This window comes from Odocoileus virginianus, chromosome 26, assembly GCF_023699985.2.
Source record: "Odocoileus virginianus isolate 20LAN1187 ecotype Illinois chromosome 26, Ovbor_1.2, whole genome shotgun sequence".
NCBI lineage: Eukaryota > Metazoa > Chordata > Mammalia > Artiodactyla > Cervidae > Odocoileus > Odocoileus virginianus.
Genome location: NC_069699.1, coordinates 7570714 through 7588244, shown reverse-complemented (window position 1 = coordinate 7588244; position 17531 = coordinate 7570714). Strand labels below are relative to the sequence as shown.

Genomic DNA, 17531 nt, shown 5'->3' with positions numbered 1-17531 from the left:
ACTTTACATAAAAGCTGAACATGATATTTGCATGTTGAACTCTCACTGTCTCTTTATGGACACATGACTAGTCTGAGTCTTAAAGGGAAGGGACTATGTTTTATTCTGTATCTACATTTTTATTCCACCCATTTCCAGCAAATGCCCGCTAAATACTTATTGAACAGAATGGGTACCTTCCTGCATATTCATGAAAAAGAATATTTACATGGTAAATATGACTGAGCATTAGTGTAAAGAGCATGTTGGGAGGGGTAGGAAAGAAAAAGAGCTTGGAATGAAAGTAGAGGAACAGGTTTAAACCAGGAAAAAGCCATGAAAAACTGTATTTTTGAGTCATTTTAAAATAGCAAGAAACAAAGGAAAGAAAGAGAAAAATAATATTCCACAATAATATTCCATCAGGAATTTGCAAGCTTGCTTTTGGGCATGGAAATAAGATTTACTTTACCAAGGTATAGAGAACATATTTGGAAGAATGGTGGTATTGAAATATCTTAAATATTAGCCATAGGACAATGACTGTTGATACTGTAGGCAATATGGAACCACTTACATTCTTGCACCAGGCAGGAGATTGACTAAGAAGGCAATTAAGGAAAATTATTAAGCAGCTTTTGGGTAGATCAGATATTAAAGATGATAGGAACAAGGAGAGTAGACAAGAATCTATTGCATACTGTAAAAATAAATTGTGATATATATATATATGACAGAATACTATAGAGCAATGAAAAAAAAAACCAAAACTATCTAATCTAATCACCATGGATGAACTGCTGAAGAGTAATTATCAGAGCAAAAACAGCATGACTACATTGACATAAAATGTAAAATATGAAAAAATATTAGTTATTTTTGAAGGAAACAAATATGAACAAGCATTTAACTTTACTGTTGAAAAGTAATTCATGAGAAAGATAAACAAAACATTTAGGAGATCAGTTGTTGTTTATAGAAAAATAAAGAATATGCTTGTAAAACTATGCACAAGTGTCTTTTTCCCCCAATATTTTATTTCTTAACCTGGCTGGTGGGCATATTAGGTATTCATTCTCAATGTTCTGTATAGAGCAGACATGTATGATAGTAGTAATAATAAATAGAAAGCAATGGGAAATGTATTTTAATATATTCTACTGGAAATATAGCTGCGGGTAGAAAGGGAAAGAAAAGATCCTCAAATTAATATAAGGGGAAAAAGGAGTTAAGATCTGTAATGAGGCATTTCAGGTCAACAAAAGCACAGACGAATGAAGACAGTAGAACCACTTAAGCAACTGACATGTTGGAGAGAGTGTTTCATATTTCCGAGTAGAGTTATGATGTTTAGATATAAAGATAGCTTAGCGACAGCAAGAAACATACGAGTGTTGAAAGAAAACTGGAGATAATCCAAGCACAGGCAATAGCTGAAAACATGTGAGCAGTAAGTTCACTGAGGGACGGCAGAAAAAAACCAAAGGGCCTTGAAGCGCTGCAGTTAGTGAGCCTGGGAGAAAGGAGAGTGAGCAAAGGAAAAGTGTGTTTATTTGTTGGCAAAGGCTCCAGAGACAAGTCAGCTTTTTATTGAGTTCGAACATAAGGAGAAGTACCCAAGAATGTAAGCCTTTCATCACATTTGTTTCATCTGTCACTGTATTTACTTTCCCTTGAGAATTTAAATGGAGATAGATCTGAGTGAATTTGAAATTTGCTATTTTATAATGTTAAGTCCAAAACTTCTAAATAGTTTTGAAAAATCATCAGGTCTGTTAGAGATTTATTTAGAACACTTTCAAATGTGCTTGTCTCTTAAGTTTCAGCTATTCTTTCCTCTTCTACACATTATCACCTACATTTGACTTTCAAAAAGATAAAGAAAACTATGATTGTTGCTAATATGTGTTGGGATGTTTCTATATGACAAGAAAGACACAAAACTTGTACATAGATGACCTCATTTATAATCAAGAACTTATTCAATCCACAACTACTGTTTAAGCAATTTGCTTCTAGTATGCACAGACACTGTCCTAGGTGCTGAAAATATAACAGTGAACCAAAGAGATCTAAATTCTTGCCCAGAGTTTACCTTCTTGCGGGAGGAAAGAGCATAAGTGAAATACATTAGTATAATATAACATAGAGCTTTGTTGTATTTGTGTTGACATAAATACTGAAGGAAAGGAGCTGAAAGTTCATGAGGGTGCTATTTAATTTTAAGTAGGACGATCAGAGAAAGTCTCACTGTGTTGCCGATTTGATTAAAGCCTTGGAGGAGGGGACGAAGTCAGTGGTAATAATGACGTGGGAGCAAACTCACAGCAAAGGGAATGGTAAGAATGAAAACAGACATCCCAATAGGATGGATCCTGATTGTCTGGGGTGTGACCTGTACTCTCAGGGCAGGGAGAGGAGTAAGAAATGGGCTTGGAGAGGAAGAGGAGGGAAGGGAAGAGGAGACTAGGAAGCCCTTTCAGGAAATGCTGCCTTTAATTTTAGTGAGATAGGAAGGCTCCATCAGGCTCTGAGCAGAAATGTGGCCTGGTTTGAGTTCTATTTTAGCAAGATCAGTACTGGAAACAAGGGCAGACATAGAGGTGCCCAGGGAAGGGGCAGGTGGGAGTTGCTGGTGACTTAGACCAGGGTTGGAGCTGTGGAAGTTGGAAGAAATGATATTTTTCTGGCACAAAATGTTTTGGTTGTGATGTGAATATGCAATTTGCTTGTTAATGCATATGTGATTTTGAGGCTGAGGTAACTGTAAGGTCCTTTCTGATGGATAAGTATTCTTTTTCTTTTTTCAGACCACTGGGAAACCACCATTGTTCCACACACTATGGCTACACTACATGCAATGATCTCCATTCGTTGCATATAGAATAGAAAGCAAATTCTTTTCCATTCTTTTTCTCCTTGGACAACTGCAGTAAAATTACTTCTAATGGCTGGTTACACTGCCATTTTTACAGTGTCAAGACAACGCCTCATGTTATTAAAGATGAAAGATGGCAAACATGAAAGTCTGATCCTGCGGTACTATCTTTCCATTTGCAACCATCACTGCACAGAGAAAAGTACACCACTGATAATTTAATACAGTTACAGATCCGGGGTGAATTTTATCAGACTGACATGGAAACATGCCGTGCTCACGTCGGTTAGGTTTGTTTCGTCACTGTCCTTGTTGTTGTTTAGTCACTAAGTCGTGTCCGACTCTCTGCGACCCCGTGGACTGTAGCCCACCAGGCTCCTCTGTCCATAGCATTTCCCAGGCAAGAACACTGGAGTGGATTGCCATTTCCTTCTCCAGGGGGGTCTTACTGATCCAGGGATCAAACCTATGTCTCCTGCATTGCAGGCAGATTCTTTTTACTGGTGAGCCACCAAGGAAGCCCCGAGCCTTGTTCACCAACACCTTAATAGACAAAGGTTACTAGCGACTGAGCTACCCTGGGAGCGGACTGGCTAGTCACATGATCCAGGATACACTGTACATCTTTTTAGACTAAATTCCACAGAAAACATAAAAGTAGCACTAAGTTCAGATAATAATAATAAACATCCTACTGGCTCTTATAATAACACAAACAGTATGATATTTCGTTATGATTCTTCTCAGAAAGAAGTAGCTATATTAGTCATATAGTACTCCAAACGTACCATGTAACGAATTACCTCCAAACTCAGTAGCTTGAAGCAGCAATCACTCATGTCCACGGATCTGCAGCATTACTGGGTCTGTTCCCCTTGGCAGGGCTTATGAGGCGGCTCTGCTTTTCAAGGTGCAGGTCAATGAGTGAGATGGGAGAAGCTGTTCCCTGTGTGTGTATCCCCCTTGAACACAGGGCTGGTCAAGGCATGTCCTTTTCAGTGATGGCAGGAGCACAGAAGAGATGGCCAATCTGAAAAGTTCAAGAAGGGATGGGCTACAGTTCAGTTTAGTTCAGTCGCTTAGTCGTGTCTGACTCTTTGCGACCCCATGAACTGCAGCACGCCAGGCCTCCCTGGCCATCACCAACTCCCAGAGTCCATCCAAACCCATGTCCATTGAGTCGGTGATGCCATCCAACCATCTGCAGTTAACTGTACTGATTTTTGTAAGAGTTGACTGTTCTATCTTAGTGTTTCGTGAGTTGTTGTTGTTTTGTGGTTGTTTAAAAACAGCCATTATCGAGAAATAGACACAGAGGATAGACTTATGGACATGGGGAGAGGGGAGGAGAGGGTGAGATGTGTGGACAGAGTAACATGGAAACTTCTATTACCACATGTAAAACAGACAGCCAATGGGAATTTGCTGTATGTCTCAGGAAACGCAAACAGGCGCTCTGTATCAACCTAGGGGGGTGGGATGGGGCAGGAGATGGGAGGGAGGTTCAAAAGGGAAGGGATATATGTATACCCAAGGCTGACTCATGCTGATGTTTGACAGGAAACAACAAAATTCTGTAAAGCAATTATAAAAATAAATAAATTTTTAAAAATGTAAAAAACCCCAGCTATTATTAAAAGCTATAAATAAGTTAAAAGTGAGTATATTATATTAACAACAAAGATAACTATTTAAAAACCACTTTCTCACTATGTTTCTACATTCTCTTAGTACCTAGAATCTTAAGGTGATTTAGGTCTATTCTCTTTGTGTAGCAGAAATACTATAAATGGTATGTGACTGTATGTCTCTTCTCAGCATTGCATTCAGCAGTGTCTCCCAGTAGCTTGACTGACAGTAGTGGGAATACTGATATCATGGAAAATAGCCAATGCTACAAATCAAAACATTTTTCCTCATGTTTTTAACAATTGATTTTCCACCCACACTGTTTAATAAGTTGAGAGCTGGCTGTTGAACATTTTCTAGGAGAACATTCATTTTGAGTCTTTTCTTGCATTAGGTCTGCCAATACTGCATTGGCCAAAATCAGGCAGCAATGAAACACACTCTACCTTCAGTCAAAATGTAACCTGGAAGGGTTAATTCTCACTTCATGCTGGATCTATTTCTGTGACTTTAACATTGGTTTTTGTCATTTTTGTTATTATAATCATACATAGTAGTCTGCCTCAGAGAACCCTGTCCCCTCTGCCTGACCCTTAAACTAACATCCTTCTGTTTAGCTCACAGGGAGATAATATGGCCCTGATCACCTGTGAATGTAAGGAAATGTTTCATCCCTCTGCCTGAGACTTGCCATTCTAGCAGATATTTGCAAGAATTAAATGGTCTTTTTTTTTCCCCCTCCCTCCCTCTCTCTCTGATCCATAAAAAACCTGGCATCCAGGCCCTGACGAGATGCCATCTTCTGCCATCTTCTTGGTTAGCCGACTTTCCAAATAAAGTCATTTTCCTTGCCTCAATACCTAGTCCTTTGGATTTATTGGCCTCTTGTGTGGCAAGCAGAGGGAGCATGGACGCTGTAACAGATCTGGTGAGCCAGTGCAGGAGCCTTGCTGCTTGTGTCTAGCCAGCCCTGATCAGAGAATATTAAGAGAAGGCCCCAAGCATTTGCTGGAACCATCTGTCCTGAGGGTCTTCCTTTCAAGTTTCCCTGAAGTGGCAGTGACTGCCCTAGCACTTGGCAGTTCAGGCAAAGAACCAGCAAAACATATTTTTAGGGTAAGTCCATCCAGTGTGATGGCTGGTTCACTTGTGGTTTTGTGTGCCTTTTTGTGTTATGAGTCAATGGCCCAATTTTGTAGCGTAAGCCACTCTGGTGTGCACACAGGGAACATAGTCCCCTCCTCAATTTGGGATTTTCCTTTATACAACAAGCCAATTTGGTTGAGGTACCCTGTCAGAGGGGGTAGGTGATGTTGGACTCTGGGAACTGGTTCACTGGGGAGCTAGTTTTTGTAGGGTGAGCTACCTAGTTGGAGTTAGCTCATATGTTTTGCAGGGTAGATTTATTTACCTGAGTTGGGAGCTGGTTCAGTTGGAACCAGTTCATTGGGGAATAGTTTTCATGGGGTAGGCTGCCTAGTTGGAATTAGTTCATGTGTTTGTAGGGTACATTTATTTACCTGAGTTGGGAGCCAGCTCATCTGTGCATCGATACAATCTGTGTCATTTCTGTTGACATTTTCTTATGTCTTTTGTGTTTTGGTGTTATCAAACTTATTTTAAAATGGCAATTTCGTCTGTCCTGAAGGAAAGCTCTTTGAGGTGAATATTAAGTTCAGAAGGGCAATGGATCCTGAATGGTTCACAATTACACAATCTCATAGTTAGAAGCACCTTCAAAGGAGAGGGACATTCTGATATAAGCAGGCCTGCGGGTTTCCCTGGACTGGAAGCGTCCAATTCTAATTTCCCCTACTGGAGTTCTGGGGAACTTTGACAGTAGGGAACAAGTTGATTGATTCTCTAGTAGATATCACTCTCTGTTGTAAATCAAATGTTCAAATAAACTTTTACCCAGAATAGCTTGATATCAGGGTCCTACTGGGGCCTTTTTGACCTTATCCTATATGGAAAGCTTTGGCTCCCATCTGGGGGGAGGAGGCTTTGGCTGCAATTTGGAGTGTTCTCCCTATGAAGGGAAACTCCGTTTATAAGGTACTTTGGACAAAGGTCACAGGTCTAATGGGACTGGAAAGTCACAGTGTGAATGTCCAGCTGGCTAGGTTTTGGTTCATTCTGGCTACTTTGGTAACAAGACAGTTATTTTGTGACATTAGTCTGCCATCTCCTCAGCCAGTCAGCTTTCTGAATAAAGTCATATTCCTCATCTCAGCACCTCATCCCTTATATTTATTGGCCTCTCCTGTGGTAAGCAGAGTGAGCTTGGACTCAGTAACAAACTGATGGCACAATGGGATGGATTGTGGAAGCTAACAGGTCAACCTACCACAGTTAGGAACTGGCACAAAAGCCAGGTGGACATGGAAGTCCGTGTTTCCGTATACAAGTAAGTACAAATAGCTTTGATTTTCCTCAAACACAACTATCACTCATTATTTCTAACATTTCCTAGTGAAAAATAAACATTCAAAATAGACAATTTGAATTAAAAATAGATTATTGATTCTACTTACAAAACACTCTTTAATTATGAATGTAGACAAAACTGAGTAAGTTGGCAAGAGTTGCTTGTTGGTGATTCCTAAACACTAGTAAGCGTAATTCCGAGTAAATTTTTATTTCATTCTGAATTGACCATATTCCACCCGAACCTTGATTCTTTCAAGATACTGCAAAGCTGACATGGCCTATGAGAGAAAAACAAAAACAAAAAAAGCCTCTAAGTTTAACTCCAATAATTTAATAGTCCTCCTTTTCTTACATGCAGATTTGTCTGTTAATTGGAAATAGTATTCCCAGCTGCACTGAGAATGTTTTTTGAACAAAGGGAGGAGGACATCTTAAAGATTGCAGTGGAAGTTAAGGCAAACCATAATTTACATTTCAGAATATAAATGCCTCAGGGAAGCTTTCTTCCCCTGCTGCCTAGAACTTTGATTGGCATTTCAATAGGATGCTACCAAATGGGAGGTTGGTCCCAGGAAACCCATCCTCAGGGTTTCCAATGACTGTAATTCCAGGCATCTGATCTGAGAAAAATAATGCCTATGAGATCAGGACATTTAAAAATTTAAGGCATCCATGAAAGCCAATGAGAACCAGAAAATGAACCCAAGGAGGAGAGCAAGGACATGGGTCCTGAGGATTTGTAGATGCTTCACTCTGGAGATCAGATGTATTTCTAATTCCAGTTATTTCAGCTGGTGTAGTTATCAATAAAATGGCACAGAGAAGATATATGTCCCATCACTACCCCAAAACTCATCCTCTCCAGAGAGAATGATTTTCCATAATCTCTTTTAGATTTTAAGCATTATAAAAACTGCACCTTTTTGGATATATAAAATTTCTGTAAATTCCTGGATAAAAATTTCATTTTGAAAAAAAATAAAAAATTCCATTTTGGATGTTAAAATCTGGCCTCTTTAACTCTAAAAATCATTTTAAAAATGAGATACACAAATTGAGGTAATTCAGAGTTCTTGACAACTTCTCTCTATTTAAATGTTGACAAATTTCTGTATCACTCTGTCTCTTCTCCAAAGCATGTAGCTGGAAAATAGTAACCAGGTTTTAATCTCTTATGTTTATTTTTTTTTTTCTCTTGCTTGTATTTTTGGTGCCATATATAAAAAAATCATTACCAAGACCAATGTTAAGGAGTTTTTCTTTTTATTCTAGGAATTTTACAGTTTTAAGCCTTACATTTAAGTCTTTTTTAAAAACCTGAAACAGAGTTGACATAACATTTATATAATATAAATATAGTTGATATATATTATAGTTGATATAATATTTAATAGTATTATATCACATTCAGGTGTACAACATAGTGATTTGATATTTTTATGGAGTAATTTCATACTAACTTATTATAACATATTGACCTATTCCTTGTGCTGTATTTTAAATTTTTATAACTTATTTATATCTAGTAGTTCGTATCTCTATAATCCCCTGCACCTATCTTGCCCCTCCCCCAATCCCTTTCCTCTGTGGTAACCACTAGTTTGTTCTCTGAATCCATGCCTTTACTTCTATTTTATTTATTTATTTATTTTATTTATTCATTTGTTTAATTTTTTAGATTTCACATATAAGTGAAAACACACTATTTATCTTTGTCTAAGTCTTTAATACATTTTTAGTTAATTTTTTGTAAGTGGTGGAAAAAAGGGTCCAGTTTCATTCTTTTACCTATGAATATTCAGTTTTCCTATCGCCATTATTAAACAGACTATATTTTCCCTATTGAGTATGCTTTACTCCTTTGTTGAATATTAGTTGACTACATAAGTGTAGATTTATTTCTGGGTTCTGTATTCTGTTCCATTTATTTCTGTTGCTTTTTATGCCAGTACTATACTGTTAATTAGTATAGCTTTGTAGTATACTTTGAAGTTAGGCATTGTGATACCTCCAGCTTTGTTCTTTCTCAAGATTGCTTTCACTACTGAGGGAGTGTCTTCAGTGGTTCCATATGAATTTTAAGATTGTTTTTTTTTCTCCTTCTATAAAAAATGTCATTGGAATTTTAATAGACATTGCATTGATAGATCTATGCATTGTATGCATAGATAGCTTTAGATAGCATAGATATTTTAGCAATATTAATTCTTCCAAAACATGAGAAGGAAATATATTTCCATTTATTTGTGTCTTCTTGAATACCTTTTACCAGTGTCATAGTTTTCAGAGTACAGATCTTTCACTTTCTTGGTTAAATTTGTTCATAAGCATTTTATTGTTTTTGATGCTATCACAAAAGGGATTCTTTCTTTTTCAGACAGTTAATTTTACTGCATAGAATTGCTACTGATTTCTGTATGTTGATTTTTATATCTTACTACTTCGCTGAATTCATTTATTTATTCTCACATTTATTTTTGTAAATAAAAAATTTGTGGAGTTTTAAGGTTTGCTGCATAAAAAATCATGTCACCAGGAAATCCAGACAGTTTTACATTTTCCTTCCTAATTTTTGATGTCTTTTATTTCATTTTCTTGCCTGATTGCTCTGGTTAAGACTGCCATTACTAGTGAGAATGGGCAAATCTATCCTTTTCCTCATCTTAGAGGAAAAGCTCTGATTTCTTTGCATATATTCTGTATGTTGATATTTTTATTTTTTTCAACTGCATTAGTTACACATTCATCTTTCTATTCAAGATTCCCTGTACATGCAGTTTGATCTACCTTCAGCAATCTAGGAAAAACAAAAGACATCCTTCATATGGGTACTCACAAGTAGCTTACATCTGGGTATGTGTGTTTTCTTCTCCTTTTATTTCTTTGTTTTGTTTTGTTTTCTACATGGAATTTTTGTTTGCCTCACCGGTCTCAGCACTGCTCTCACTGCTCTGACTGAATAGAATCAGCGTGGGACCACTTATTGAGCTATATACCAGTTAACTCATCCTATCCCTGGTCTCCGTAATATCCAGACTGAAAACACCAACGGTGTCACTATCCCCTTTTACTGTCATCTTTCACAGAAGTCCTCTTCTTCATGTGTTTTAGGGTGTTGTTTCCTTAATCAGTTGAGTCCTATCAAAGTTTTATCTTTTAGAGTCTTAAGTATCTATACGTATAAAACATTAATAAACTGAAACCTCAATTAAATAGAGTTAGGAGACCAGAAAAGGGAGCTTTCATGCCCTGCAATGAGGGTGGAGCCCAATAGCAAGAAGAAAACCCTCCTTCTTCCCTGGGAAGGGCTCAGCCAATGAAAATCCACGGGCTCTGTTTACTCCAGCCTTCCCAACTTCCTTCTCCTCTGTATAAAAGGGTTCTCCCTTCCTTCCTGTGTGGGAACTTGCATATGAGTCACCAAGAATACAGATCTTGAATTGCAATTCTCTACTGATCCTGAAGAATTCCATCTTTGCTGGAAAACTATCTGACACATTCTGTTTGTATTAGGTCAATGTACTTCAACTTTGACACGGTTTAAGGGTTAGAAGATGAGGAGGCAAGAGATAATGCTTAAGCTGTGGTACATATACATAATGGAATATTACTCAGCCATTAAAAAGAATACATTTGAATCAGTTCTAATGAGGTGGATGAAACTGGAGCCTTTTATACCGAGTGAAGTAAGTTAGAAAGAAAAACACCAATACAGTATACTAACACATATATGTGGAATTTAGAAAGATGATAATGATGACCCTATATGTGAGATAGCAAAAGAGACACAGATGTATAGAACAGTCTTTTGGACTCTGTGGGAGAGGCCGAGGGTGGGATGATCTGACAGAATAGCATTGAAACATGTATATTATCATATGTGAAACTGAATGCCAGTCCAGGTTCAACGCATGAGACAGGGTGCTCAGGGCTGGTGCACTGGGACGACCCAGAGGGATGAGATGGGATGGGATGGGGAGGGAGGTGGGAGGGGGTTCAGGATGGGGAACACATGTACACCCATGGCTGATTCATGTCAATGTATGGCAAAAACCACTACAATATCATCAAGTAATTAGCCTCCAATTAAAATAAGTAAATTAAAAAAAAAGAGGTAACGCTTAGCCATATATATTGATCCTAAACTAGTACTGCAAAATGTATAAGCATAAAATATATTAGTTATTGTGATAAAGATGATAAAGAGGATGCTTTCTTTTTGTCTACTATCACTCTAATCAGAATGGCTATTCAGCTAATGTGTACCAGGATATCTACATCATCCATTTTGATTGGTTCCTGCCCATGTTACATGCGCTGTTAAACAATGTAAGGATCATAGTTATCTGTGATGCTTGCTAGGTACACTAAGAATAATCTGACAGCTTGGAAAAGTTGGTAAGGAAATAATACTTTGGAAGTTCTTGCTGTTTTTCAAATTGGTAGAGTTGCCAATATCTTGTTCTCTATTTGCTATAGCAATCTATTAAAAAGTCCTAGGAGAATGTGCCCATCCATTTGATAGGAAACAAGATGCAGTGTCAGTATACCAGAGCAAAATAAATCTTTCACTGACATATTACTAAGCCTTGGTTTCCAGCCAATAGAACCACAAAAAGATTCATGGTTTCCCCGCACTTTGAGTTATTAATTATGGCAAAGCCGCATGTCTATATTGTCCCGACTTAAGCAAGCCATTCCCACAGACACCTGCCAACTTCATCCATTGAGATGAGATGCAAATATCAACCTTACTCAAGATGACACTTTCTTGTTTCAGGCTTCACCCTTCGACTTTATTCTTAATGTCACATGAATGCTATTTTATATTTTTGGAAGATGGTTAGGGTCTGCTGACCATCCTTACACACAGACTGCCTAGACCTAACTCTAAGTACAATTCCAGGAGTGAGAAATAAAAAGAATAAAAAAAGTAAACAAGGGTTCATGTGTTGGTATGTTAAAGTTCTAGGCAACCAAAGGAAAAAACCTGGAAACATTATTTTATCTGTAATAATGAAAGCTTGAGGTCTTTTGGACACAGGAGGTGGTTAAAAGGGCCTTCAAATTGCAGGCTTAGAGATCTCCTCAAAAATGCCTCTCTCACAGCTGTCCTCCTAATGCACCTTTCAGAGGCTCTGCACTGTTCTGTAATGGGTTTTGAAAGGTTCTACTCCCATAGAAAGATTCACCCCTTTTTCTCTAAGCATCTTTTGCTGAAAGCAAAACAAAATAGGCCTTTGAAGTAGTGGAAAAAACCAAACACTTAAGACATAAAAAGGGAAGATTTCAAATTTGGAAGATCAATACCAACTTTAGGATGGCATTTTTGGGGAGCAGCAGTGTCCAGCGAGTTTTGACAGCAATTAGATGACTCTTGGAGCTGGACACTGAAAATAGGACACTAGCAGACAGGTCACTTACAATACTGCCAGTATTGCAGATCATTGATATTCACCAATATTGATAATCCTTGGAGCTCTAACAACTGCTTCTGATTTTAGTTAAACTGGGGCTTCCCTTGTGGCTCAGCTGGTAAAGAATTTGCCTGCAATGCAGGAGACCTGGGTTCAGTCCCTAGGTTGGGAAGATCCCCTGGAGAAGGGAATGGCTACCCATTCCAGTATTCTACCCTGGAGAATTCCATGGACTGTATAGTCCGTGAGGTTGCAAAGAATCGGACATGACTGAGTAACTTTCATTTTCAATAAATCTCTTCAAGCAATGGTTGCTTCTTGCAAGTATGGGCCCTGAACTAGTAGAAACAACATCACTTGGGAGCCATTAGAAATGTTCATCCTCAGGCCCTACCCCAGAGCTATTGAATCAAAAACTCTGAAGGTGGGCCCTGGAGTCAGTTTTAATGAACTTTCTGATGCACATTGCATTTAAAGAACACTATTTCCGAGCATCTTCCCAGGAAGAACGTCATCCAAGGTCATGGCTATCTTACTCTCCCTCTGGATGTCTCCATTTCTGTGTAAAATATTCCTCTGGGTAACTAAACAATGTTCATATAAAACTGAAAAGGACTGGCAGAAATGTCTAAAGTACCAGGAACTGAGAGTGAGGGCAAAGTTTGATACTTGGCGAATAATCCCAAGTCCGCCCCATCTGGGGACCTTGATCTCCATCTAGATGAGACTTCTGATTATTGGAATCTGTATGGCTCTGCTTCTCCAGCTCCTAAACCTGCTTCTGGCCTCACCCTCACTGGGTGAGTCTAAATCCCCTTCTCCCACTGGTTCTCCTAGCTACCTTGGTGTTTTGGTTTGTTCTCAACCTTGCCTTCTCCCTTTATTTTCCCATTGCTCTTCCTATCAGGTCTCAGGATGAAACAAGCCCTGAATCAGTGAGAGCCCTAAGAGGCCAGCATTCCCCGGGGTATCTTCCAATATATCTAATACAGCTGTCATTTCTGGAATGAATGAAGAAATGGACAGAGAGAAGCTCATAACAAACGAGTCCCAAGGTGACATAATTCTCAAATGCTTGATGTGGAAACCAAGCCAATTTTTACCCGCCTGCAAATTTCTCCTTGCCCAGCCCACACCACACTGCCTCAGGTGTGTTAGCCTCCTGTTTTGTCTGTAAGGCCTGTACTGGACTTCTGCTTTGCAGGGACAGGAATTTAGGGCTTGAAAGTTATAGGTGTTGCTGAGTTTACTTAGTTCTATTTATAATTGAAACATAACTGGTGCTTTTGTTTCAGACACAGATCATGGAAAAAAAGGTAAAACAGTTCTTAATCACTTGGCATTTCTTTCCTCTTCTTTCACAGAGGGCAGTGTTACTTTTTCATCTGCACTTTAAAAATGCCCTTGGGAAATGCCATTGAAGATGAAGGAAGAAGAGAAAGATGGGGTTTATCCTGGCAGGTTTTGCAGGTCAAATGTAACACAATGTAACACAAAGGAGAATAGTGGCACATATAAAGGAAAAAAAAATCTATTTTTTTTCTACTTTAATCAACATGGGAGTAGGAAAAGCATTAATTAATATTTTTAAGTTTAAAATAAGGGTGCGCCAACTGAAGTCAAGGTCAGGAGTCCAAGTGGTGAGAAAGATTCTAGTATGAGAATCTATATGAACGACATAGAGTGAACCCACATATCTTTTTAGAATAGACTCGTGAAACCATTTTTATCTCTCTTTTCCAATCAGAATCTGCACTTATGAGGGAAACGTGAATCAAATTGTTTTGTTCTTACTCAAAAAATAATAAGATAAGAATGCAGACCAAAAAAAAAAAAAAAAACAACAACAGTATAGCTGGATATCTTTCTCTCTCCTGAGGCAGCAGCCCAGGGAAACAGGCTTAAAATGACAGCTGGAAAGACTTGAGCCGGATTCCATCAGGAAGGAAGGCCGGGGTTGCTAGATGTGTTTTTCCAGGACACATTGCTATGACCTAAAGAACGGTCCCTGCCCGCTGGGCTGAGGACCTTTGACCCTAGTGCTGCCTACTGTCCTCGCCTGAATGTGAAAGTTCTCTCAAATGACCTCTTCAGTGACTTGCAAAATAAGGGTCTCATGAGCAATCACCAACCTGAATTTAAATCCTGGTTCTATTCAGTTTGATCAGTATGATTGAGACTCTGTTACCTCATTTAGCACTGAGAATAATTCAGTTTTTTGATACAACTGATCTTCTCAGCAGGATCAGGTTATACACTGTTGGGACCCAGTGCTAAATGAAGTGTGACAGCCCCTTGTGCAAAAATTATTGAAAATTTCAAGATGGCAATGGCAGAGAATTGACCCAAGCACAGGACTCTCGTGAACACAGGACCCTTCTTAGTGCAAAGTACTGGGGGCTGTGCAGATCCTATGCCCATGAAGCCTGTTCAGTGCTTCAGGATCTGCTGGATCATCAACGCCTGTGAACCTGGTAGGTTCTGCTCGAGGACCCAGATCGAGAAAACCCGAGGGGATGCGTGACCCTCTGCTGAGGCCCGGCAGGCCTCATACTGCTCCGTTACAGAACTGCCCTGAGTGGGTTATGCAATGGTATCAAACAGGCCTGTTTTTATGGATATGAAGGTGAAAGTGAAAGTCGTTCAGTCATGTCCGACTCTTTGTGACCCCATAGACTATACAGCCTGTGGAATTCTTCAGGCCAGAATACTGGAATGGGTAGCAGTTCCCTTCTCCAGGCATCTTCCCAACCCAGGGCTCAAACCCAGGTCTCCCGCATTGCAGGTGGATTCTTTACCAGCTGAACCACCAGGGAAGCCCTTTCATGGATATATTTAAATCAAAATTTTTTGTACCTACTAAGCTTATTGTTAAGATTAAATAACAAATGTAGACTACAGGGCACATTGTAGAAATAAATCAGCATTTTCCCCAAATATGTTCCAGCAATCACCTATAGGAGAAGACTGCTTCTTACAACATAGATTCCCAGGTCCCATGGCAGATCTTATGAATCAAAAACTCTGTGGTTGGAACACAGAAACTTAAATGTTTTCCAAGTGTCTTGAGAGAGTCTGAAGCCATAAAAGCATTAAATGATTACAGTAAACACGTTACCCACCTATTCTTTCTCAGTTCCAAGAATGATATGGAATATGAGTTTGACAGAAGCTTGTGTGTTAGTCAGGGCTTCCCTGGTGGCTCACAGTAAAGAGTCTGCCTGCAATGCAGGAGACCCAGGTTCGATCCCTGGGTTGGAAAGATCCCTGGAGGAGGGATTTTGTATGTAATTTGTGCTTGACAGAAGCCTGGCCATTACCAAAAATACGTGATTCTCAATAGGGACAATCCCTTTTCTGTAGCAATAATTATTGCAACAACTATCAGTGCAAGCTATAGTTCACTGAGCATTTCCTACCTGTCAAGTGCTGAATAGGCACTGCGATTAATCCCGTAATGCCTTGCGAGGTAAGTCTTGCCTTTCCACTTCACAGGGAAGGACAGTGAGACTCAGACATCAAGGGACTCGCAGCGCCATGGTCAAGGCCTGGCTCTTGGCAGGCCCAGAGTCCATGGCGGGCTGCCACTAGCCCACCTCTCTGAGCAGAAAAAGAAATCATGAATGCAGGTCAAGTTTCCTTATAAATGTATTTTCTTTATTTTGTGATCTAAGTGCCTTGGCCTTCTTAATAGTAAATTTAGAGTCTGGATATAGAACTGTCTGGAGGGTTAAAGTGATGGAGTGGATCTCTCCCTCAGCAGGAGGGACTCCAGGAAAAGTGTTACTAAACTGTATTGCTTTCTCACATCTGAAGCTAAGCCACACATGCCTAGTGAGACATTTGTTACTGTCTTTTTTTTTTTTTTTTGGTTAATATATCTGGCTAAAAATACTCCAAAGATGACAAACGGAAGAGACAAAGAGACACATTAAAAAAAATGTGAATGGGCATATGAGAAAGAAAGCTACAGTAGGCAGCTAAGAAATAAGACATCAAGGGAAGTTTGTATGTATTACAGCAGTGTCTCTTTTTACGAAAGGAGCCATACAAAGACTGGTGAATGAGCCCTTTTCAGTCTTTCCTTTTCGTATATACTGAGCACAAGGGGGAAAAAAGACTATGGATATCTTGGTCTGCTTGTCCATGTAATTGTTAGAATTAGATTTTCAGTATCTACAAAGTAACTTTCTGGAATTTTGATTAGGATTGTGTTGAATCTATAGATTAGTTTGGTAAGAAGAGATATCTTCACAATGTTGAATCTTCCTAAACATGCACATGGAATATCTCCCCATAGGTTTTGTTCTTTGATTTTTCTTATCAGGGTTTTATAGTTTTTCTCATATATATTTATATGTATGATATGTAGCAGCATTCCTATAATATCCTGTTTTATATATAAATATATATATATATATACGTATGATATGTAGCAGCATTCCTGTAATATCCTGTTATATATATATATATATATATATATATATATATATATAAAACATGTCTATGAATTTATTTTTGTTTCATTTTTTCTGCTACATTTTTCTCTTCTCAAGGGCTACAGATAGCATTGAGCCATATCCTGTGAGCGGTCTTACAGATACTGAAACCCCCACACAGTGGTAGACGTGAACTACATGATGACCAGCCTATAACCATGACATAAGCTTCCACAATTTTGAAAACTCTCCTCAAAGAAATGGGAGCAAACCAATTCTGGAACTGAAGCTTAACTGAACTTAAAGCAGTCAAGCTGATGCTGACCAGAGCACCGATGACCAGTTTCAAGATGATCGTCAGAGCTGACTGTCTCCACATATAGCCCCCTTCCTCTGCCTATACCCCACTTGTGCTCAGGGTCCAACTCTTTATGACCCCACAGACTGTAGCCTGGCAGGCTCCTCTGCCCATGGGATTTTCCTGGCAAGAATACTGGAGTTGGTTGCCGTTTCCTCATCCAGGGTACTCTACTTAAACTCCCCTTTTAAAGTTCTTGACCCGTGGTTGTCAGCGGAGAGAACTGGCCTTTGGACATGAGTCCGCCCTACCACCTGGTTGCCAGCGTCCAAAAAGAGGAAAACTTTCCTCTCCACCAACCCTGGCTCTTTATCGGCTTTGGAGCATCAAGCAGTCAGGTCCCACCTTCAGTAATGCTATCAACATTCACATATGTTGACCCATTTAATATTAATGACAAC

General features: G+C 39.1%; 1 long non-coding RNA gene across 2 annotated transcripts in view; it reads right to left on the bottom strand.

Annotated features, from left to right (window-relative positions):
• LOC110136113 (uncharacterized) overlaps positions 1 to 17531 on the bottom strand; it is a 382942-nt gene that overhangs the window by 135278 nt on the left and 230133 nt on the right. For both annotated transcript variants that reach the window (XR_011483775.1, XR_011483776.1), the window contains 2 exons: positions 7021 to 7194; positions 3661 to 3887 (listed from right to left, as the gene is read on the bottom strand). This is a non-coding gene — a long non-coding RNA (uncharacterized lncRNA). The remainder of the gene's footprint in view (positions 1 to 3660; positions 3888 to 7020; positions 7195 to 17531) is intronic.